Here is a 24,694-nt window from a genome sequence, read left to right as displayed (position 1 = left end):
CCAAAAAAAACCCCACCAACATTTACAAAGAAATTAACAAGGAGCACAAATAGAACCATAGAATATCAAGAACTAAAAGCAATAATTAAACATCCCACAGGGGTAAAAATGTCCAAATAGAAAATATGTATCCCACCAGCAACCTAGAGAGCATAACAAACCAGAACATAAGCAAATGGATGAATAGAGGCTAAAAACTTCAGTCAACAAACATCAAACTGAAAAACACCAAGCAGGGGCAAAATGGTCAACAAACCAAAAAAAACCCCACCAACATTTACAAAGAAATTAACAAGGAGCACAAATATAACTATAGAATATCAAGAACTAAAAGCAATAATAAAACATCCCACAAGGGTAAAAATGTCCAAATAGCAAATATGTATCCCACCAGCAACCTAGAGAGCATAACAAACCAGAACATAAGCAAATGGATGAATAGAGGCTAAAAACTTCAGTCAACAAACATCAAACTGAAAAACACCAAGCAGGGGCAAAATGGTCAACAAACCAAAAAAAACCCCACCAACATTTACAAAGAAATTAACAAGGAGCACAAATAGAACCATAGAATATCAAGAACTAAAAGCAATAATAAAACATCCCACAAGGGTAAAAATGTCCAAATAGCAAATATGTATCCCACCAGCAACCTAGAGAGCATAACAAACCAGAACATAAGCAAATGGATGAATAGAGGCTAAAAACTTCAGTCAACAAACATCAAACTGAGAAACACCAAGCAGGGGCAAAATGGTCAACAAACCAAAAAAAAACCCACCAACATTTACAAACAAATTAACAAGGAGCACAAATAGAACCATAGAATATCAAGAACTAAAAGCAATAATAAAACATCCCACAGGGGTAAAAATGTCCAAATAGCAAATATGTATCCCACCAGCAACCTAGAGAGCATAACAAACCAGAACATAAGCAAATGGATGAATAGAGGCTAAAAACTTCAGTCAACAAACATCAAACTGAAAAACACCAAGCAGGGGCAAAATGGTCAACAAACCAAAAAAAACCCCACCAACATTTACAAAGAAATTAACAAGGAGCATAAATAGAACCATAGAATATCAAGAACTAAAAGCAATAATAAAACATCCCACAAGGGTAAAAATGTCCAAATAGCAAATATGTATCCCACCAGCAACCTAGAGAGCATAACAAACCAGAACATAAGCAAATGGATGAATAGAGGCTAAAAACTTCAGTCAACAAACATCAAACTGAAAAACACCAAGCAGGGGCAAAATGGTCAACAAACCAAAAAAAACCCCACCAACATTTACAAAGAAATTAACAAGGAGCACAAATAGAACCATAGAATATCAAGAACTAAAAGCAATAATAAAACATCCCACAAGGGTAAAAATGTCCAAATAGCAAATATGTATCCCACCAGCAACCTAGAGAGCATAACAAACCAGAACATAAGCAAATGGATGAATAGAGGCTAAAAACTTCAGTCAACAAACATCAAACTGAGAAACACCAAGCAGGGGCAAAATGGTCAACAAACCAAAAAAAACCCCACCAACATTTACAAAGAAATTAACAAGGAGCACAAATAGAACCATAGAATATCAAGAACTAAAAGCAATAATTAAACATCCCACAGGGGTAAAAATGTCCAAATAGCAAATATGTATCCCACCAGCAACCTAGAGAGCATAACAAACCAGAACATAAGCAAATGGATGAATAGAGGCTAAAAACTTCAGTCAACAAACATCAAACTGAAAAACACCAAGCAGGGGCAAAATGGTCAACAAACCAAAAAAAACCCCACCAACATTTACAAAGAAATTAACAAGGAGCACAAATAGAACCATAGAATATCAAGAACTAAAAGCAATAATTAAACATCCCACAGGGGTAAAAATGTCCAAATAGAAAATATGTATCCCACCAGCAACCTAGAGAGCATAACAAACCAGAACATAAGCAAATGGATGAATAGAGGCTAAAAACTTCAGTCAACAAACATCAAACTGAAAAACACCAAGCAGGGGCAAAATGGTCAACAAACCAAAAAAAACCCCACCAACATTTACAAAGAAATTAACAAGGAGCACAAATATAACTATAGAATATCAAGAACTAAAAGCAATAATAAAACATCCCACAAGGGTAAAAATGTCCAAATAGCAAATATGTATCCCACCAGCAACCTAGAGAGCATAACAAACCAGAACATAAGCAAATGGATGAATAGAGGCTAAAAACTTCAGTCAACAAACATCAAACTGAAAAACACCAAGCAGGGGCAAAATGGTCAACAAACCAAAAAAAACCCCACCAACATTTACAAAGAAATTAACAAGGAGCACAAATAGAACCATAGAATATCAAGAACTAAAAGCAATAATAAAACATCCCACAAGGGTAAAAATGTCCAAATAGCAAATATGTATCCCACCAGCAACCTAGAGAGCATAACAAACCAGAACATAAGCAAATGGATGAATAGAGGCTAAAAACTTCAGTCAACAAACATCAAACTGAGAAACACCAAGCAGGGGCAAAATGGTCAACAAACCAAAAAAAAACCCACCAACATTTACAAAGAAATTAACAAGGAGCACAAATAGAACCATAGAATATCAAGAACTAAAAGCAATAATAAAACATCCCACAGGGGTAAAAATGTCCAAATAGCAAATATGTATCCCACCAGCAACCTAGAGAGCATAACAAACCAGAACATAAGCAAATGGATGAATAGAGGCTAAAAACTTCAGTCAACAAACATCAAACTGAAAAACACCAAGCAGGGGCAAAATGGTCAACAAACCAAAAAAAACCCCACCAACATTTACAAAGAAATTAACAAGGAGCACAAATAGATCCATAGAATATCAAGAACTAAAAGCAATAATAAAACATCCCACAAGGGTAAAAATGTCCAAATAGCAAATATGTATCCCACCAGCAACCTAGAGAGCATAACAAACCAGAACATAAGCAAATGGATGAATAGAGGCTAAAAACTTCAGTCAACAAACATCAAACTGGAAAACACCAAGCAGGGGCAAAATGGTCAACAAACCAAAAAAAACCCCACCAACATTTACAAAGAAATTAACAAGGAGCACAAATAGAACCATAGAATATCAAGAACTAAAAGCAATAATAAAACATCCCACAAGGGTAAAAATGTCCAAATAGCAAATATGTATCCCACCAGCAACCTAGAGAGCATAACAAACCAGAACATAAGCAAATGGATGAATAGAGGCTAAAAACTTCAGTCAACAAACATCAAACTGAAAAACACCAAGCAGGGGCAAAATGGTCAACAAACCAAAAAAAACCCCACCAACATTTACAAAGAAATTAACAAGGAGCACAAATAGAACCATAGAATATCAAGAACTAAAAGCAATAATAAAACATCCCACAAGGGTAAAAATGTCCAAATAGCAAATATGTATCCCACCAGCAACCTAGAGAGCATAACAAACCAGAACATAAGCAAATGGATGAATAGAGGCTAAAAACTTCAGTCAACAAACATCAAACTGAAAAACACCAAGCAGGGGCAAAATGGTCAACAAACCAAAAAAACCCCACCAACATTTACAAAGAAATTAACAAGGAGCACAAATAGAACCATAGAATATCAAGAACTAAAAGCAATAATAAAACATCCCACAGGGGTAAAAATGTCCAAATAGCAAATATGTATCCCACCAGCAACCTAGAGAGCATAACAAACCAGAACATAAGCAAATGGATGAATAGAGGCTAAAAACTTCAGTCAACAAACATCAAACTGAAAAACACCAAGCAGGGGCAAAATGGTCAACAAACCAAAAAAACCCCACCAACATTTACAAAGAAATTAACAAGGAGCACAAATAGAACCATAGAATATCAAGAACTAAAAGCAATAATAAAACATCCCACAAGGGTAAAAATGTCCAAATAGCAAATATGTATCCCACCAGCAACCTAGAGAGCATAACAAACCAGAACATAAGCAAATGGATGAATAGAGGCTAAAAACTTCAGTCAACAAATATCAAACTGAAAAACACCAAGCAGGGGCAAAATGGTTAACAAACCAAAAAAAACCCCACCAACATTTACAAAGAAATTAACAAGGAGCACAAATAGAACCATAGAATATCAAGAACTAAAAGCAATAATAAAACATCCCACAAGGGTAAAAATGTCCAAATAGCAAATATGTATCCCACCAGCAACCTAGAGAGCATAACAAACCAGAACATAAGCAAATGGATGAATAGAGGCTAAAAACTTCAGTCAACAAACATCAAACTGAAAAACACCAAGCAGGGGCAAAATGGTCAACAAACCAAAAAAAACCCCACCAACATTTACAAAGAAATTAACAAGGAGCACAAATAGAACCATAGAATATCAAGAACTAAAAGCAATAATAAAACATCCCACAAGGGTAAAAATGTCCAAATAGCAAATATGTATCCCACCAGCAACCTAGAGAGCATAACAAACCAGAACATAAGCAAATGGATGAATAGAGGCTAAAAACTTCAGTCAACAAACATCAAACTGAAAAACACCAAGCAGGGGCAAAATGGTCAACAAACCAAAAAAACCCCCACCAACATTTACAAAGAAATTAACAAGGAGCACAAATAGAACCATAGAATATCAAGAACTAAAAGCAATAATAAAACATCTTACAGGGGTAAAAATGTCCAAATAGCAAATATGTATCCCACCAGCAACCTAGAGAGCATAACAAACCAGAACATAAGCAAATGGATGAATAGAGGCTAAAAACTTCAGTCAACAAACATCAAACTGAAAAACATCAAGCAGGGGCAAAATGGTCCCAAACAAACCCCACCAACATTTACAAAGAAATTAACAAGGAGCACAAATAGAACCATAGAATATCAAGAACTAAAAGCAATAATAAAACATCCCACAGGGGTAAAAATGTCCAAATAGCAACTATGTATCCCACCAGCAACCTAGAGAGCATAACAAACCAGAACATAAGCAAATGGATGAATAGAGGCTAAAAACTTCAGTCAACAAACATCAAACTGAAAAACACCAAGCAGGGGCAAAATGGTCAACAAACCAAAAAAAACCCCACCAACATTTACAAAGAAATTAACAAGGAGCACAAACAGAACCATAGAATATCAAGAAGTAAAAGGAATAATAAAACATCCCACAAGGGTAAAAATGTCCAAATAGCAAATATGTATCCCACCAGCAACCTAGAGAGCATAACAAACCAGAACATAAGCAAATGGATGAATAGAGGCTAAAAACTTCAGTCAACAAACATCAAACTGAAAAACACCAAGCAGGGGCAAAATGGTCAACAAACCAAAAAAAAACCCCCCACCAACATTTACAAAGAAATTAACAAGGAGCACAAATAGAACCATAGAATATCAAGAACTAAAAGCAATAATAAAACATCCCACAAGGGTAAAAATGTCCAAATAGAAAATATGTATCCCACCAGCAACCTAGAGAGCATAACAAACCAGAACATAAGCAAATTGATGAATAGAGGCTAAAAACTTCAGTCAACAAACATCAAACTGAAAAACACCAAGCAGGGGCAAAATGGTCAACAAACCAAAAAAAACCCCACCAACATTTACAAAGAAATTAACAAGGAGCACAAATAGAACCATTGAATATCAAGAACTAAAAGCAATAATAAAACATCCCACAAGGGTAAAAATGTCCAAATAGCAAATATGTATCCCACCAGCAACCTAGAGAGCATAACAAACCAGAACATAAGCAAATGGATGAATAGAGGCTAAAAACTTCAGTCAATAAACATCAAACTGAAAAACACCAAGCAGGGGCAAAATGGTCAACAAACCAAAAAAAACCCCACCAACATTTACAAAGAAATTAACAAGGAGCACAAATAGAACCATAGAAATATAGAATATCAAGAAAGTACCAGATAGATGATGCCTGCGCATTTGAGTAAATAAATAAATACAGCTATATTTTCTTCCTTATCACGTTGAAAATCATTCACTGTGATGAAAAATAAAAAAATAAACAGATAAGATATCGATTACTCAAATAGTTAACTGATCATGAATAAAAGTTTAAATTTTAAAGCTAAAAAGATATTGATAAAAACATGAATTGAAAGATAATTACCACTAATTCAAATGATTATCCACCTAGTTGCTGTTTATTCTTCCATTTACACACACGTAAAAAGCACAGACGCCATATGAACGGAGTTGTATTTGTTCATCAATTAGCATACGCAGAAAACCAAGCAAAAAAAAAAAGATAGAAGCTGATTTGTAAGTATCTGTAATCCTAGTTAAGTGCATACTTCTAACTGATTCCACTTCTTTGCAACTCCATTCAATTATATGATAACATAAGTTTAATGTTTACTTATATGTACAGAAAATAGATAAATCTTATTTGAAGGAGAAGAAAATCGTAGGATAAAGCACACATAGTCTTCTTCATTAAGTATTAAGTATGTATTTCTAACCCTATTCTAATCAAATTTTCACATCTGAGTTAGTTAATCTTTTAAATTTGAAAACTTACATATTAAGTTTAACAGAGTCTGAGTTAGTTAATCTTTTAAATTTGAAAACTTACATATTAAGTTTAACAGAGTCTGAAGCTGTTAAGGGCATAGAAGATTGCAAAGATTCGGTTTCTTCAACAATCAAAGTTATCTCTAGTCTCAATGTAGCCTTCGCAATATCCCTTGGAATTGAAGATATCATCGACACAATCCCTTTCATCTCTGGCACAAACAATCAACAACACATTCAAAGGTAACTCTCAAATCAGAAAATATAATTTCTTTACATGTAAGTAGAATTGAAAATCCAAAAAGTGTTAAGAACGAAAATCTCAAATTTTGTTGACAAAATACCATAAAACCTAAATTTGGTTTCATTAAACTTGATTTTCGTTGAATAGGACATAGACTGAAGAATTAATACCTCAAATCAATGTAAGATTCAAGATCCTTTTGCATTCCTTATATTCTCGCTTAGGAGACTAGATGAACAGAGACGATGAATCTTTCTTCGGTTATCAGTCTTTCCTCTTGGTCTCTGCCTTTTTTTTCATTATCATGTCTAGAATGGGTCTTTATATAAGATTAAAGATCGATGAAATATTTGGCGGAAAAAGTCCCGCTTCCGGTAAAAGTCCCGCCATGGGTTTTTTTATGAGATTTGTGCAAAAGTACTTTAGTTAGTCAATCCCTATCAAACCCCTAAAATATTAACATAATACGTACAATTCATTTGCAAATATTCATAGTTTTTCTCTTTTTTTATTAAATATTAATTAATTTTATAATTTCATAATATTTATTAGGCTTAGATTATCCCATATATCCCTTAATATATATATATATATATATATATATATATATATATATATATATATATAATAAACAACTCTAAAGTTAATATTTATATTGACTTATATAATATTTTACGACTTCTTTCTTAATTAACGTCTTTATTTTAATTGTTATTTAATATATCACAATTATAATGATAATAGGAGTTATGTTAAAATATTATATAATTTAATCAATTTGTTTTAAAATATTTAAAATTTTTTTATTTGTTTGAAATTAAAAAAATAATAATAACAAAACATTAAGTGTTAAGTTCATCTATAAATATATAAAAACAATTATATTACAAAATATCATCAATAATGATTGTTAGTTTATTTGTTTAATTCTAGAAAACTATTTATATTCTTAAACATGGAACATTGTATTTTTTATGTGTAAAATGTGGTATATTTTTAACGGATGCAAATGTTAAAAAATTATGACAAAATGTTTTAAAATGTTATAAAGGTATAGAAAATATATTAGTTTACATAACAACTCATTATATTTTATAATTAAGTATGTTGGTTTTTTTACATCTACGTCATTATGTTTGAATCATAGGAATACATATTGAAACTTATTAAACCGTAATAAATATATTCTTCATCTTATCTAACGAATAAAAACAAGGTATTTTTTATTACTTTCAAGCGCTCGATAATATTTTTGTATGATTAACTTTGTATTATGTACATTACATATGTCTTTAAATGCATATGTTATCCTACATGCATGTTATTCATATATCTTTTATGTAATAACAGATGGATCGTAGTTATTGGATGTATGGACTTAAACGTTCATGCGATGAATATTTGGCATGTTTGAGTGGTTTTCTTAAAGTTGCAAAGGAGAATCGGGTGAATAAAGGAGAAAGCTATATATGGTGTCCTTGTGTAGATTGTCAGAATTGTTGTATGTACACTGATTCTGCCAAAATAGAAGCGCATTTGATAGTTTGTGGGTTTATGAGAGATTATACGTGTTGGTCACGACATGGTGAGATATTGGTTGATCATAATGCAACTACTTTAGAGTATAATGATGATATTGATGATACAGACGATAACAACTATGATAACTTATCTGGAATGTTACATGATTGTGAAGACAATGTTGCTGAAGATGATTATGAAAAATATCAACAATTATTTGATGAATCAGAGAAACCGCTGTACACTGGGTGTACAAAATTTACCAAACTATCTGCTGTGTTAAAATTGATTAACTTAAAAGCAAACAATGAAAATTGAAAGAATACATGTTTGCCCAAATGATTGTATGTTGTATCGAAACGACTATGCAGATCTACATAGTTGTATTACATGTGGTACATCACGATACAAAAGGAAAAATCCTACAAAAGAAAAGTATTTTTAATTCGTTTTAAAACATTTGGGATGTCATCGTCAATACAGAAACATAAGCATAAACAGAACTTACATTTATTTACACTAGTGATCTTACATCTCTTTAATCTCTCAGAATAATGTGACTTCATCTCAACACCTGTAATATAAATAAATTGAGTGGGTCAGGCTGGGAAACCTGGTGAGTACATAGGGTTTTCAACCCACAATAATATAATTATTATGTTTAAACAATCAAACAATCGACCCAATTACCCATCCCCATTATCTTCTTTACTCTTAAGGATCTATCCTAAGAGTCATCTATCCCGCATTCGTTCATTCTGAAGTCCTTTGCTTCCAGAGTTATAGGACCAGCACTAAATCCATAGCTGCCAATGCTCGTTCGTAAAGCACTAATTCCATAGCTGCTAGGTACTAAATCCATAGCTACCAGTGTTTATCTAATAGGTACTAAGTCCATAGCTACCAATTCCTATCAGGTACTAAGTCCAAGCTACCAGTGTTTGTCCAATAGGCACTAAGTCCATAGCTGCCGATGTTATTTGTTAGGCACTAAGTCTATAGCTGCCAATGTTTACTCACATCATCTTTTATCTCTCATCATTCATCTATCCATCTCATACCCAACATACGTGTATATTTAAAATACGTATACAGTTCAAATCATTTAAAACATGTATAAAAAAAACGTTCATCCAGCATAGACAGCAAGTATTCAGATAATATGCACACACATAGCACGTAGTTTATATAAAATACTCCATACCTATGTGTAAGATGAAAGTAACTATGTACTCACCTGAGAAGGTGGTGACTCGGTACTCAGACAGCACTTCGTTTACTTTAAAATAATTTCCTTCGATGAAACCTAGTATTATTACCACTATATTTTAGTCTAATATTTACCGTGACTAATTATTAGTCTTATTATTATTATTATATAAGCGTTTAAACAATACTTTCCAACCACTATGTACAGACAGGGGCCAGACATAAAACACCGGAGGGCAGGACCATTTTGGCGTATAGCACTTCTGAAATCCAACAACCCTATGCGGCCCTTTAAACCAGATTTCCCGTACCGCGAGTAGTTAAAAAGATATTATAACGACACTTATATAAGTCATAATAATAGCTCAAATATTTATTATAAATTTATAATAACAATACTAATTTTAAATATGAACTATATTTAAAATAGGGTAAACATAACTTACTTACAAAGGGATTTCAGCTAGGAGTCGGGCTTTGCAGGGGCAGAACTTCATCGCTGAATCTTTCTAAGAAAGATTCGTGCAGCGCTTCAGCGCTCACATTACTATACTAAAAACAACAGAAAGAGAAGTTGAATCACGAGGGAATGAAATGCTCGGGGGATAAGAAGAGAAAGACTCTTGAATCAAGAGAATGGTGCAACAAATATGAGAGCCCAAGCCTCTTATTCATAGTAATTGAATTTACAAAAACTACCCTCCATAATTACTTAATGACCTTATAGTTATATAAACAACTAAACACCCCTTTATAATACTATTTTAAATAGATTTAATGATATTTGTACTAAACTAATGTCGAAAGAACTCAACATTAGTCTTATAATGACCGCATCGTCGATACCTTTCTAATGATATATACATATGTATATATATGTGTACGTATATATGATTTATACTTTATTTTAATATGTAAATATGCTATTATAATTTGTAACTCGTTCATACGAACTCTATTTTTGACGTTATTTATATCCACGCGTAGGTGGAGACATACTTTACAACTTTCGTTTAGACTCCGTCGGCTAATTTTGACTTTATTTTTAAAGTTATATTTTTAACAGGCCGGGACAAGATTGGTCCGTTAAAATCTCATAACTTCATCATCCGATGTCCATTTTCGTCTGTCTTTTTATCGTTACACTACTAATAACGAGATCTTCGATTCTCGTTTAGGTTGTGTCAGCTAAAAACTGCTCGATCTAATATTCGAATTTCGGGTTGTACACTGCTAATCCGAAACTTCGAAAAATCATAACTTCCTCATACGAAGTCAGATTTGGGGGTTCTTTTTATGGACGCTTTCGGTTTAATGTATTCTATGACTTTCATTTAGATTGCTAAGGCTAAATCTCGCTCTATCATAAATTCACTATTGACGTTTCCAGGTATCGTGTCAGTTCCGTCGCGAAACTTCGACGGGTCAGATTTTGGCGGTCTTTATATGTACGGAAACCTTGTAACATATACTACAACTTGGTTAAGATTATTTATTCTAAATAATATTTTGCCGAAAAGTCATTTTCGACCCCTATTATCTTTAAATTGACTAGCCCGGATCTACGAGCGTTACAACAGGCTACGATCGTACACTCAATAGGTGTCAACCGACACGTCTCACTAGATCCTTAATCGAATTTATGCGGAAAAAGAAGAAAACATATAAGGTATATTCCAGTCCCAATAAACATGTAAGTGGTCAACTAAGGCCCATTAAACATGTATATCATTTCCAGGCTAAAATGGAATATGAATGTATATCCCGGGCCCAATATACATGTAAAAGGACAACTAATGCTCACTAAACATGTAAAATGACACTAAGGCCCACTAAGCATGTAAAAAGACACTAAGGCCCACTAAACATGCAAAAGGACACTAAGGCCCACTAAACATGTATATTAATTTTCCAGGCCCAATAAAGGAAAGAATATATATAAGTTAACATGTCTATATGTTTTAAAAGTATATATAAATTATACAGACCTGCATCTAACATAGGTATAAGAGTTTTTACCATGATAAAACAATTTCTTGTTTTTGACATTTATGTCCCTGTTTTTAGAAAAATTATAGAAAAGTCTTCATAAGTCAAAATTCGGATCCGTAAACTCTGACAGTTTGGAAAATGAGTCTACTTTATTCATAATTTTTATTATAATTTTTAATGGCTTCAAACCAGTGTGAAAATGTTCATCTTCATAGAATGGTCCGAAATTATTCCGGAAATGATACGCAGTTTTGTAAAAATCTCTAAAAACTGTAGAAAATTTGTATGGACGCGTGCAAGTAGTCATTTTAAAGGTATAAACTTGAACTTTTTTCATGTAAAACAGTTTTGAAAAATATTATAATTAAGGTGGTCAAAACAGTCCGTAATTAGTCCAAAATGTTTCTGTTAAAAGCTGATTTTTTAGTTTAGGTTATAGATGTTTGAACAAAACACTTGTTTTTGCTATTTTGAGTGTATAATCTCAGATCTACAAGTTTACATGTAATATATAAGACAAAACATACTTTTATCATGGTTTTTATGAAGATCTAAGTGATAAACTTCTTGTTCAAGTAAAGATCTAAAAGTTAAACACATAACACAATGGTACATGCAAATATCCAACGGTTAAACGAGAGTTGACTTGTATCCTCCCCCGATAACATGAAAGATACGAAAGATATGGGGATATGAAGCTCACCTTGAGGTTTTCAAGATGTAGATGAAGAAAGAGATGAAACTTTGAACCTAGCTTGAGTTCTTAGTGGGATTCTTGAAGCGTGGGTGTTCTAATGAGCCTTATACATGAAAATATGGTTGTAAGAAAAATAATCTTTGTATAAACTTGATACAAACAATGGAGTTTAACATGAAAATTACCAAGTTTATGACTCTTGAGCGTTGCAAGTTAGCTGATTGTTGGGTACATGTCAAAGCTAGTGGGAGCATAAATGTTATGCTAGTAAAAGTAATGATTATTATGCTAGTGGGAGCATAATCAATTATGATGAACGTTGGAAGTTAGCAATGTTAATTATAGAAAACAAAAGTTTCAATTCGCAAGTTGTAGGGTTTGAAAAGTTGTTTTGCTATAATTAAGAGAAAGGAATTCATACTTCATTTCAAATCTAAAAGCTTAGATTGAGATTTTAATCTGATTTAGTCATATATATATATATATATATATATATATATATATATATATATATATATATATATATATATATATATATATATATATATGAATGTTATGTTGGAATGGTTCAACATAAGGAAATTCTATATATGGATGTGTAAATTCCCTTCTCAAAATTTGACTATCATTACGGCATTCCTTTTCATAATTCGAATGATGAGAACATGGCCAAAAGAAATATTATAGCAAACGACTGGTCAAGCATCATGTCTTTATCTAAGACATCAAGAACCGTGTCCTATATGCTTCGGGTATAGGATCAATTACATGTGCTATAATATTCATCCGTTCTAAATAATTTCCAAATGACTAGGGCATTAAGAGGAAAAAAAAAGAAAGATAGAACCGGATATGACTAAAGTGGCTAAACAACTCTTAAAGGACAATCTAAGGTTCACCGAGGATTGGTCACTTAAGGGCAATTGGAAGTATAGTAATGGATGGACTATATCGATATTATTATAAATAGAAAGTATTCTATTAATAATGAGTTGTCATATGGCAAATATGAAATGTTTTCATATTGGGTGTTGGATATTAAGAATCTGTGGTTAAAAAACTTTTATGCAAGAAGGATGTTCAAAGGAATGTACTTTGAATTTGAGACTTCATTTCCATGGAATTGTCCTATAACAATCTCCAACGTAATATTCTGTAATATCATTGGTCAAGTTTCTTTGACTTTTGGTACCTAGACATTACAAGAGAATCATTGCATGATAGTTTAGAATCTAACACATTCTGGCAGTGATAAGAGTTTGGAATTCTTATACTTGCAATAAGGACTTGAAATTTTGAAATGAGCATCACTGAAATGTTTTTCAATTGATCTATTTCAGAAACTAAGGACCATAGACAAACATAGTGTGCATGCTTGGAGCATGGCATGACTATTTTTTTAGACAAATATAGTGTGCATGCTTGGAGCATGGCATAGCTATTGTTTTAATTCAAGTATTAAGTTGATTATTCGAAACATTATACAATGAATGATGAGTAATCAATATGGCTCAAAAGTTTTGGGGTCATATAGGATTAGTATTATTCTTGTGTTTCACTTTGCATGTTTTCACTTCCCGAATAACTAGGTTATTCAAACCATCCACAGTCGATCATACTTTGGAAGTAGGTATTGAGACAAGACTGTCATGAATGGGTTTGTAGTTTGTCTAGGTGTTTTAGACATAGCTACAGTGTTCATGAGTGCTCCTGGAATAAGACTCGAGTATTGGATTCAACCCATGCTCATCTAAATCACTTCATGGATTTTATCACGAGTGATCATGAGATGATAATATCTTATATTCTTGAAACCAAGCCATATGAGTTGTAGTTTATAACTTGGTTGCACGTTGATGTATGTAAATGACCAGTAACTTGGTGCTACAAAACATATTGTTGTGTGTGATTTGATGAGTAAGTACAAGAAAGCATTTGAGTCGAAGTTTATCCATTCCTTTTACCCTTGGAAGGATAAAAGCAATATATGTGGGCCCTTCGATGATTTAGTGATGATATCCCTAAGTGCTTAGCCAAGCCTGGACTGATTTGATTTGTTCAATTAGTTGGTCTTCATAAATCGGAAATCGGGAAACAACATATGGACAAAGAGAATGATTATAATCCCTGTCTCAGTCCATATGATATCTAGAATGGAGGAATATATGATCCCTTGTCTAATGGACATGTCATTGACTAGGTCAGAGTTCGACACCGGCTTTTAAGAGCTATGATTGCTAGTGGGTTATGGAGTCGTACTTGCGATAATAGTTATTAGACTTATCCAAGTGGGAGACTGTTGGATTAGTGTCTAAGTCCATAACTATAATTGGTATGTACTTGACCTGAGAGTAGCATGGTCCATTTGGGTTGCATATCATAAGGACAATTTGATAGGATAGACTTTTGAGAAGAGGTTATATATGGTTTATTAATATATTATAAGCTCTAATATATTAATATGCAATCATGTTATTTGATTAGTATTATCAATAATTAATTGGGAAATAATTTTGTGATCAAAAGAGATTAATTAAATATATGGAGATTGATTATGTAAATCATTCATTCTTATAATGTGGGCTTATGATCCATAGTTCCTTATATTGGGCTAAACCCATGTGGTGATCCATGGAGGTTTAAACCCATGAAGCATGAGGAATATGGAAGGTCATGCACATTAGGGTTTGCATGGTGTAACCCTAATTAAGCCACACTATATAAGAACCCCTCTAGCTCATGAAATTGGTAACTAGTGGACACATAAGAGGGAAATCTGATTTTATGAGTCTAAGTAACCTCATCTCAAGTTATCCTTTGTCCTAGGTGTGTTGTGATTCCATTTGTGGCATTCATACTATTGGTCCTAAGTTCTTAATGTCCAAACTCAAGAAGGTTTCCAACTACAACAAAAGGTATGTCATCTAACTAGAACTTTGTAGTAACGATACTCTAATGTATGCTAGTTAGGATGATGCTTTGGAAAATTAAGTTTGCATGTATATTAGACAAAACATAGATCCAAAGCATATAGGGTTGCATGTATACCATAGGGGTGTTAGAATGTTCAAAACCCTTCATTTTTTTACTTCAAGTTGATTAATAGGCCAATTTTTCGAACTGGCAATGCTAAGAATGGTACGAATAGTGGTGAGTTTGACAATAGGGCTTAAGGTATCATCAAAGTCTATGTCAGGTTATTGAGAGAAGCCTTGAGAAACAATATGGCCTTTGTAACGATCAAGTTTTCCTTGAGTGTCAAACTTGTGCCGATAAAGTCATCAACACCCGACAATGTTAGCATATATGAGTTTTCTTTTTCCTTGATCCAAAAACTCATTGAAAGTGTAACATCCCAAGATTTTTGCAGGTATTTCTTGTTGGATTAATGTCTAAGACCATAATTATATTTGGTATGTACTTGACCCGACCCGACATGGTCCATTTGGGTTACACTTCACTGACACAATTTATATGGATAGTCTTTGGAGAGTAGTATATTTATGATTAATATTAATATATTATAAGTCCTAATATATTAATATGGAATCATATTATTTAATTAGTATTGATCAAGAATTAATTTAGAATTAATTAAGTGATCAAAAAGAACTAATTAAATATGGACTCTTATATATATGGAATGGGCTAAGTTCATTTAGGTTGGGCTAAACTATCATGGATAGTCCATGGAGCTTTTAACCCATGGATCCTACGTAAATGAAAGATCATGGGTATTAGGGTGTACATGGATGTGACCCTAATCCTCCATAATATATAAAGGGGTCCTTGGCTAACAAAATTGGCACTAGTGTATGGAAATAAGAGTGGGACGATTTTAGTGTGCATACATATTCTCTCAAGTTCTTCCAAGGTGTTTTGGTGATTTGTTATTCCACTTGAGGCTTCCACGCTATTGGGGCTAAGCTCTTAAATCTTGAAGACATCAAGCTACACCAAAAGGTATTTCATCTAACTAGTCTTTGTAGTATAGTTGCCTCATATTATGCTAGTTAGGTTTAAAGCCTTGGAAAGTTCTTATTTGCATGTATGATAGAGAAAACATAGATCCAAGGTTTATAGGGTTTCATGTACAACTAGGAGTGTTAGAATGCTCAAAACCCAACAGTGGTATCAGAGCTTTAGGATTGTTTTCAATTATACTTGATGCAAAGTGATTAAAAATGCTAAAAAAATCGATTTTCTGGCTTTCTGGGCACTGGACTCGCCAACTCCAAGGCAAAATGCATCCAACTCACCGAGTTTGTTCGTGCACTCGACAAGTTGGACCCCCAGACAACATATATTCGACTTTTTTTGGCTGGAATTGGACTAGGAACATTACACCTAAGATGTTTTGGACTTATAAACTTGTTTTTGATGTGGTAATGTTCATGCTAATCCAATTTCAAAGATAATTGTCAATAGATTCATGTTTTGTATTAGTTTAAAAGTTATGCTAATTACATGAAAAAGTTTGATGTGTATTATCTTTGTTCATATGAGTTGCTTAGATTAATAGATAAGTTAATTGATTATGTGTTTTCAATCCATTTAAATCTAAGATATGATTCTAAAATGTGTTTGTGTAACTTGTCCTCAAGTTACATGAAAGGTCACATTTAAGTTTATTAAAACACATAAAAGATGGCAAAGGTTACAAAATGAAGAGTCATGTTCTCATTAAATGGTTTTATGACTCCATAACTTGTCCTCAAGTTATGGAGGTTCAAGAGTCACTTCATTAAGTAATAAAATGTGTAACCTTAGTTCCATATGTTATAAAATAAAGAAAAGTTACATTCTTTTATTAGTTTAAAGTCTTCCATAACTTGTCCTGAAGTTATGGAACTTGAAGAGTTTTTAATTAAAACTACTTTAAACACATAAGTTATGGAATTAATTAGTTTTGAATAGTTTCAAAACTTGCCCTCAAGTTTTGGAATTTGAAAAGTTTTCACTTATGAATACTTTAATTCCAAGTTAATCCCTTAGAATTTTAAAAGTTAAAATTCAACCCTTATACTTTATAATATTATACGTTAATAATATTTATATATATATATATATATATATATATATATATATATGTATAAGAGTAAAGTCTGTCTTACCGTTAGTAGGCCTCATTCACAAAGCCGGTCTATAAGGGGGTATAAGGTTACTGCCTATAAAATGGCAGTTTAATGGGTGTCCACTCTCACCCACCGCTTCCTTGACTGGTGGAGGGTCGTTCGCCAAATGGGTAGGACAAGGACTAGAATTCTCCCTTCATTAAAAGAATTAATGATAAATACTAAGTAACTAAACACTTATAAATTCCCAATCTTAGTTACTTAGGAAAATGTGAATAAGGTGCTAATCCATGAAATTACACTTTGCACTTTGTTTAAGCCGTTAGTGGAGCGTGTGTGGTTAACCGACACACTAACCTGGACTTAACAATGTAGGCAAAGGTTAACTTAATGTTTATCATAGTATCGATGGAGCGTGTATGGTTAACCGGCACATCGATTGAGGGGTAAACACTTAAGGGTACCAAGTAATTTGCATGGTTACTTCACACCTTGTTTTGTGATCCTCAACATCCCAGTCACAAAAGCTGAAGGGCACACTCGAGATTGAAACATGCCATTGAATAGTTCAATGAATCTCAAAAGATCTAGGAGTTTCAAATCCATTTAAAACCTAATAATACATTTCGTTTATCTTGGTGGAAATTGGTGAATCGTCATTCACCTACCTTCAAATATTTTATAGCTTGGTTTACAACATCCCTCTTCTAAGTTATAAAATAGTTTGTTGGGTCCTAGACTTAATATTTCATATTGGGTGTTATATTAAGGACTTTAAATCAACTATCTTGAATATCTCCCAAAAGATGTCTAGTTCAGACATCTATGATCTTCCCAAACCTCTTGGAACTTCACCTCCTCCACCTCCTCCAATTATTCTCCGTTACCCACAAGTTCAAGGTCACTCTACCCCTATTGGCAAGGCAAGGTCTAGGTGTGATGACATCTTGGAGATGAAGTCACATATTGACAAGCCGGGAGAGTTGGGTGTCAAAGTCTTGAGAAAGTTAGTGGTTCAATCACTTTCTAAGTCGCATAGTGAGTTCCTTTGGGATTCCTATGAAACAGACTATGACAAGACCCTTAATGATCTTATCTATTTGCTTGGTGATGCTAAATCAACAATGATTTGGAAGGCTAGTAAAGCAAATTTGATTAGAAGATCGACTTCCCAAAACTTTATGGACATTGACAATGATGACACTGGAAATCCAGAAAAAGCATTCTCTTCCCAATTGAAAGGGATTGGCCATAGTCAACTCGGTTGACCAAATGGTAAAGAGAAAGGCTAAGTCTGAGATTTTCCCATGTACCATTCCCAAAGGGTCCATATGTTTCTATTGCCAAAAGGAAAGGGCATTGGTTGCAAAGCTGTCAATTTTACCTGAAAGATCATAAAGCTAGTAAAGTCAATAAGTTTGACTCTACTTCAGGTAAAGTCCACTATCTAACTTGGTTAAGTTTCCATTCTGAGTTTCTTATTACATGATGTGACTGGGTCACATGTTGATGTTTTAAGAATAAGTGAAGGAAACTTAAAGAAAGAGTATGCTAAATTTGACCGCGAAGATGGATTTCTATCGCCTGATTGAAGATCAGATTCCTGAGCTACTTCTTAGGAGTTATGATAGATTGCTAGGAAACATGTAATAGCATAGTTTTCATTTCAAGTTACATTGTAAGGAAAAAGTTTTTTCCGCACTTTAAAATAAATAAAAGTTTGTTTTACTTTATTTTTATCTCCTTACAATGGCATTTATGAAAACTTGATGTCTGTATGTTTCTAGCAACATTGGAAATAGGAATTTGATTCTTTCATTTGTGGTAGTGTCTAAATTTACCAAATAAGGAAGTATTCTCATCACCCAAGTTTCAATTAGACCGAAACTTGGAATCATACAAGGTGTTTAGTGTGATGTGTGAGAATTTTCAACTTTGGAAAATTAAGACTAGTTCCATGTTCACATATGTATGTGAATCAAGAGAAGGACTAAGGGATCAAGTACACCTTCTTGTGCACTTTTCAAAGTCCACCACAAAAGATGGATAAGACTATTCATCATGATTTACTAAGGGTTAGTAAATATGATTGTACTTACAAGCTTAAGTATAATTCTGAAACATTGGAAAATTTCAATGTATGACAGAACGAATAAGAAGAATCAAATTAGGCAGAAGGATAAAAGTTTCTCAAATCTGAAAAGATAACAGAGTACTTTAGTATCATGTTTTAAGATCATCTTAATGATTTTGAGACCTTATCACAATTCATCCTCTAAGTGCATTATGTTAGTTAAGAAGAGGAGTTATGAATTGTTGAAGTGGTTAAATCAAGAAGATGATTCATACTTCGTTCCAAAAACAATTCATAGAGTTATACTCTAAGATTGTAACTTGAGTGACATGTCTTAAAGAAGGTTTAAAACACTTGTCAAATATAAGAGTAAAAGTTTTCTACTCTTGTACATTTGAAATTGGTAAGTTGTGATGTTTTGGATAAAACAAGGACCAACTAAGGCTAATTGTGTTAAGTGTTTGTCTTGATTAGAATCCACACAATCTCTTGAATATTTGGCAAGAAAGTCTTATAGGTTAAGGAGACAGTGGGAGTCTAAAAGATCCTGAAAGGGTTTCAAGAAGTAATCAAGAATAAAACCTGTATTTCATCACTAGCACACAACTAGAGGTTTATAACCTATCGTGTTGACATTTCTGTGCCCATTCCAGTTAAGTTGGCTATACATTTGAGTTCTACATGTTCTCAATTGTTTGCATAGCTACTTGGAAGCAATGGCATGCCCTTGAGCTGCCAGGTGGCAAGAAAATAAGATTCAGTTCAGTCCATATGAGTTTGGATTTATCATTATCCTTGTCTTGTGACTATGGTTTTGACAAATTCACATGGATAAGAACACATACACCATAAAAATCTAAGTGTCATAAGGTTTCTCTCCGATTCATGAAAATGATGGTGAGGAAACACTTTCACTAAGTAGATTTTTTAAGTAGATAGCAATTGTGATATTTTCATTCTAAAAGTCGTTAGTGGAGCGTGTGTGGTTTACCGGCACACTAACATAGACTTGTGAGAAGTGGAAAAGGTCTAAACAATTGAGACTATGATTACGGCATCCCTTTTCATAGTTCTGAAATTGTGTAGACAAAACAGTGAGCTATCTAAGATAAGGTCTATGATTATGATAAAGTTTTATCAAAGCAATCTAGTATTAGAAATCTGAACTTTGGTAAGAAAGTCAATAAAGTATTGATTTCTAGAAGTCCAGCTGATTTCTGAGTACATGTCAAAGCTAGTGGGAGCATAAGTGTTATGCTAATAATCATCATGTTAGTGGGAGCATCATAATTATAATAAGTATTGCAAGTTAGCAATGTTAATTATAGAAAAAAAAAAGTTCAACTCGTGAGGTTGCAAGGGTTGAAAAAGTTGTTTTGCTATAATTAAGGGAGAGGAAATTATACTTCATTTCAATTCTAAAAGGCTTAGATTGAGATTTTAATCATTTTCGTCAAGAATATATATATGAATTTCATGTTGGATTGGCTCAACTTAAGGAAATTCTATATATTGCGTTCTCAAAATTCGGTTATGATTACGACATCCCTCTTCATAGTCAAATTTTGAAAACATGGCAAACAAAAAAATTATTGTAGCAAAAGACTGGTCTAAAATCATGTCTTTATGTGAGACATCATGAATCGTGTCCCGTTTGCTTTGGGTACAAGATCGATTGCATGTGCTATAATATTTATCCTTTCTAAATTTTCCAAATGCCTTGGGACATTAAGGGGAAAAAGGTCTAGAATTAGATATGACTAAAGTGATTAAGCAATTGTCGAGGACAATCTAAGGTTTTACCAAAGATTGGTGGCTCAAGGACAGTTGGAAGTATATTGTTAATATTAGAAGGACCATATTGACATATTCCGGAAAAGAGACAAGTCTTGTTCAGAAGTAGTAGTCAAAATAGGAATATGGAGTTGTCTCAATAGGTGGAAGTTATATGTGTAAGATTAGAAACTTAATGCAAGAAGGATATTCAAAGCAATGTGCTTTGAGACTATGTCTCCATGGAATTGATCTCCATTGGAATAACCTGTAATGACTATTGACAAGTCTTTGTGACTTTGTACATATTTATTACAAGAGGGTCTGTGCATATAAGCTTAAAATCTAAACAAATTTTGGTAAATGTTAGGAATTTGGAATTCTTACATTTTTCCGATAAGGATTTGGGAGCGTGAAAAGAGAATCATTGAAAGTACGTTCAATCGATCTATTTCACAAAGTTAGGATCATAGACAAACATAGAGTGCATACTTGATGTATTACAAAGTTATTGGTTAGAAAACATAGTGTACATGCTTGGAGCCTGGGACAACTAGTGTTTTTTAAATTTAAGTATAAAGTTGATAAAACCGAAACAATGAATAATGAGTAATCAGTATGGTGTAAATAAAAATTGTTTTATTTATATACATAGTTTTGATACCATATTAGATTCATTTATTCTTGTGTTTCATTTTGCATGTTTTGACTTCCAGAATAAACTAGGTTATTCTTCCTGAATGACTAAGTTATTCAAACCATCCACAGTCAGTCATATGTTGGAAGTAGATATGAATCAAGACTGTCATGGGTTGGCTTGTAGAGCTCCATGTTGGCGGACAAAGTGGTGCTACAACACTCATGAGTGCTCATAAGTTCTGAGTATTGGATTCAACCCGCGCTCATTTGAATCACTTCATGGATTTTATCACGAGTGATCATGAGACGATAATATCTTATATTCTTCAAACCTAGAGATATGAGTTGTTACTATGAGTTAATAGTACATTGATTGCACAAAAACGCATTGGTAACTCGATGTTATAAAACATGCCTTTGTGTATGACTCAACAAGTAGTAGAACAAGCCATATGAGTCAAAGTTTATCCATTCCTTTTACCTTCCTGATAAAAGCGATATCTATGGGCCCCCCGATGATTTAGGGATGACACATGTGAGTGCTTGGCCAAGCCAGGACTGATTTGATTTGTTCAATCAGTCAGTCATCATAAATAAGAAATCGGGAAACAAAAAATGGACTGAGAGAATGATTATAATCCATGTCTCAGTCCATATGATATCTAGAATGGAGGAATATATGATCCCTTATCTAATGGACAAGTCATTGACAAGGTCAGAGTTCGACAACGGCTTTAAGAGCTACGATTGCCAGTTAGGTTTTGAAGTCATACTCAATAATAGTTTTAGACTTATCCAAGTGGGAGACTGTTGGATTAATGTCTAAGTCCATATATTTGGCATGTACTTGACCCGACCCGGCATGGTCCATTTGGGTTGCACTTCACCGACACTATTTATATGGATAGTCTTTGGAGAATAGTATATTTATGATGAATATTAATATATTATAAGTCCTAATATATTAATATGGAATCATATTATTTAATTCGTATTGATCAAGAATTAATTTAGAATTAATTAAGTGATCAAAATGAACTAATTAAATACAGACTCTTATATATATGGAATGGGCTAAGTTCATTTAGGTTGGGCTAAGCTATCATGGATAGTCCATGGAGCTTTTAACCCATGGATCCTACGTAAATGAAAGATCATGGGTATTAGGGTTTACATGGATGTGACCCTAATCCTCCATAATATGTAAAGGGGTCCTTGGCTAACAAAATTGGCACTAGTGTATGGAAATAAGAGTGGGCCGATTTTAGTGTGCATATATATTCTCTCAAGTTCTTCCAATGTGTTTTGGTGATTTGTGATTCCACTTGAGGCTTCCACACTATTAGGGCTAAGCTCTTAAAGCTTGAAGACATCAAGCTACACCAAAAGGTATGTCATCTAACTAGTCTTTGTAGTATAGTTGCCTCATATTATGCTACTTAGGATTAAAGCCTTGGAAAGTTCTTATTTGCATGTATGATAGAGGAAACATAGATCCAAGTTTTATAGGGTTGCATGTACACCATAGGAGTGTTAGAATGCTCAAAACCCAACATTTCTGAACCCTCCTCTATCATTACCTTGTCATTTATAGTCCTTGGGGTTGGAAGTGTCAAGATAAGTTTAAGGGCCAACGTTGCAACCGTGGGCCAAGAAGGAGTACGCTACACGTACATAAGAGTACGCTAAGCATACTAAGGTCTTCCTTAGTACGTTGGCGTAAACTTTTGTACGTTGGGCATACTAATGTCAGGATGAAACCCTGATATTTAGGGTTTGGGGGATATATAAGCAACATTATGAGCATCTAACCTTCCCTTACCCTAGCCTCGACTGCTTAGAGTCGTTTTCCTCAAGCCCTAGCCATTTCCTTGAGTGTTTGAGCTTATTGAGTGTTTTAAGAAGAAGGTGTTGCATTAAGGAGTTGGAGAAGAAGATCAAGCTTGTAGATCTAAAGTTGGGTTGTGCCCTAGAAGCTTCAGAAGGTCAAAAAAGCTTCAAACATTATGCATATATGTATAGATCTTGCCATTTTGCTTTAAAAAACCATTTATTATCCCAAAAAGTCCCAAGATGGTGCACAGTGTGATTTGGACGAAAAGAACAGTCCTTCTAGACTCTTGAAGGGGCTTTGAGTGATAAAAATGATGTCCCAACAACTGAATGTGTCCCATGCATGGAGTAAGAAGGTATTAATGGATTAAGACCTAGTATTAAGATCTTTCTAGACGTCTAAAGTGATAAAGTTTGTGACTTGATGGGTCCTAGGCACGTTAGGTCACTGAATATGAAGTTTGGGCATAAGTGCTTAAGCAATTAAGCACTTAATAAATTTTTGGCAAACCACTGCGTACACCCAGCGTAAATCCAGTACGCCCAGCATACTGGGTCAACCACCCCAACGGTGGTCAAACATCTGAACGAGTACGCCTTGCATACCAGAGGGGTACGCCCCACGTACGTCCTCTGTTTGACCTTTGGCAATTGGGCTTCGGGTTTGGGCTGTTTATAGACTAATTGGATTTGAAAGTTTGCTAGACTTTATGAATAAGATATTTTGGGCCAAATTTTGAGAATGGATCTTAGGATTAGGCCCAATTAAGGAGTTGAGCCCAAATTGGTAAAATTGGGCCAATAATAGGCTTTACATAAGGACTTTCAAGATTCTGGATTTGGCATTGGACCTTGGCCCAATAGAGAGAAAGGAAATAATGGATTGTGTGGACTGTAGTCAAGACTGTTATTTTGTGTATTGACTTAGTATCTTTTGTGTTATAGTTTGGGATTTTCTATGAGATAGCAGTTAGAGATTTTCAGTACTTCGGCACTACTTGCGAGGAGAGTTATCCTCACTATACTCAAGGGTCTAAGGCACCAAGGCTGGCCCTATGGATTTTTATCTGGATATGTTAT

The sequence above is a fragment of the Lactuca serriola genome, chromosome 4 (assembly GCF_051521515.1).
Source record: "Lactuca serriola cultivar US96UC23 chromosome 4, Lser_US96UC23_V15, whole genome shotgun sequence".
In the NCBI taxonomy this organism is placed as follows: domain Eukaryota; kingdom Viridiplantae; phylum Streptophyta; class Magnoliopsida; order Asterales; family Asteraceae; genus Lactuca; species Lactuca serriola.
This window is presented reverse-complemented; position numbering follows the sequence as displayed.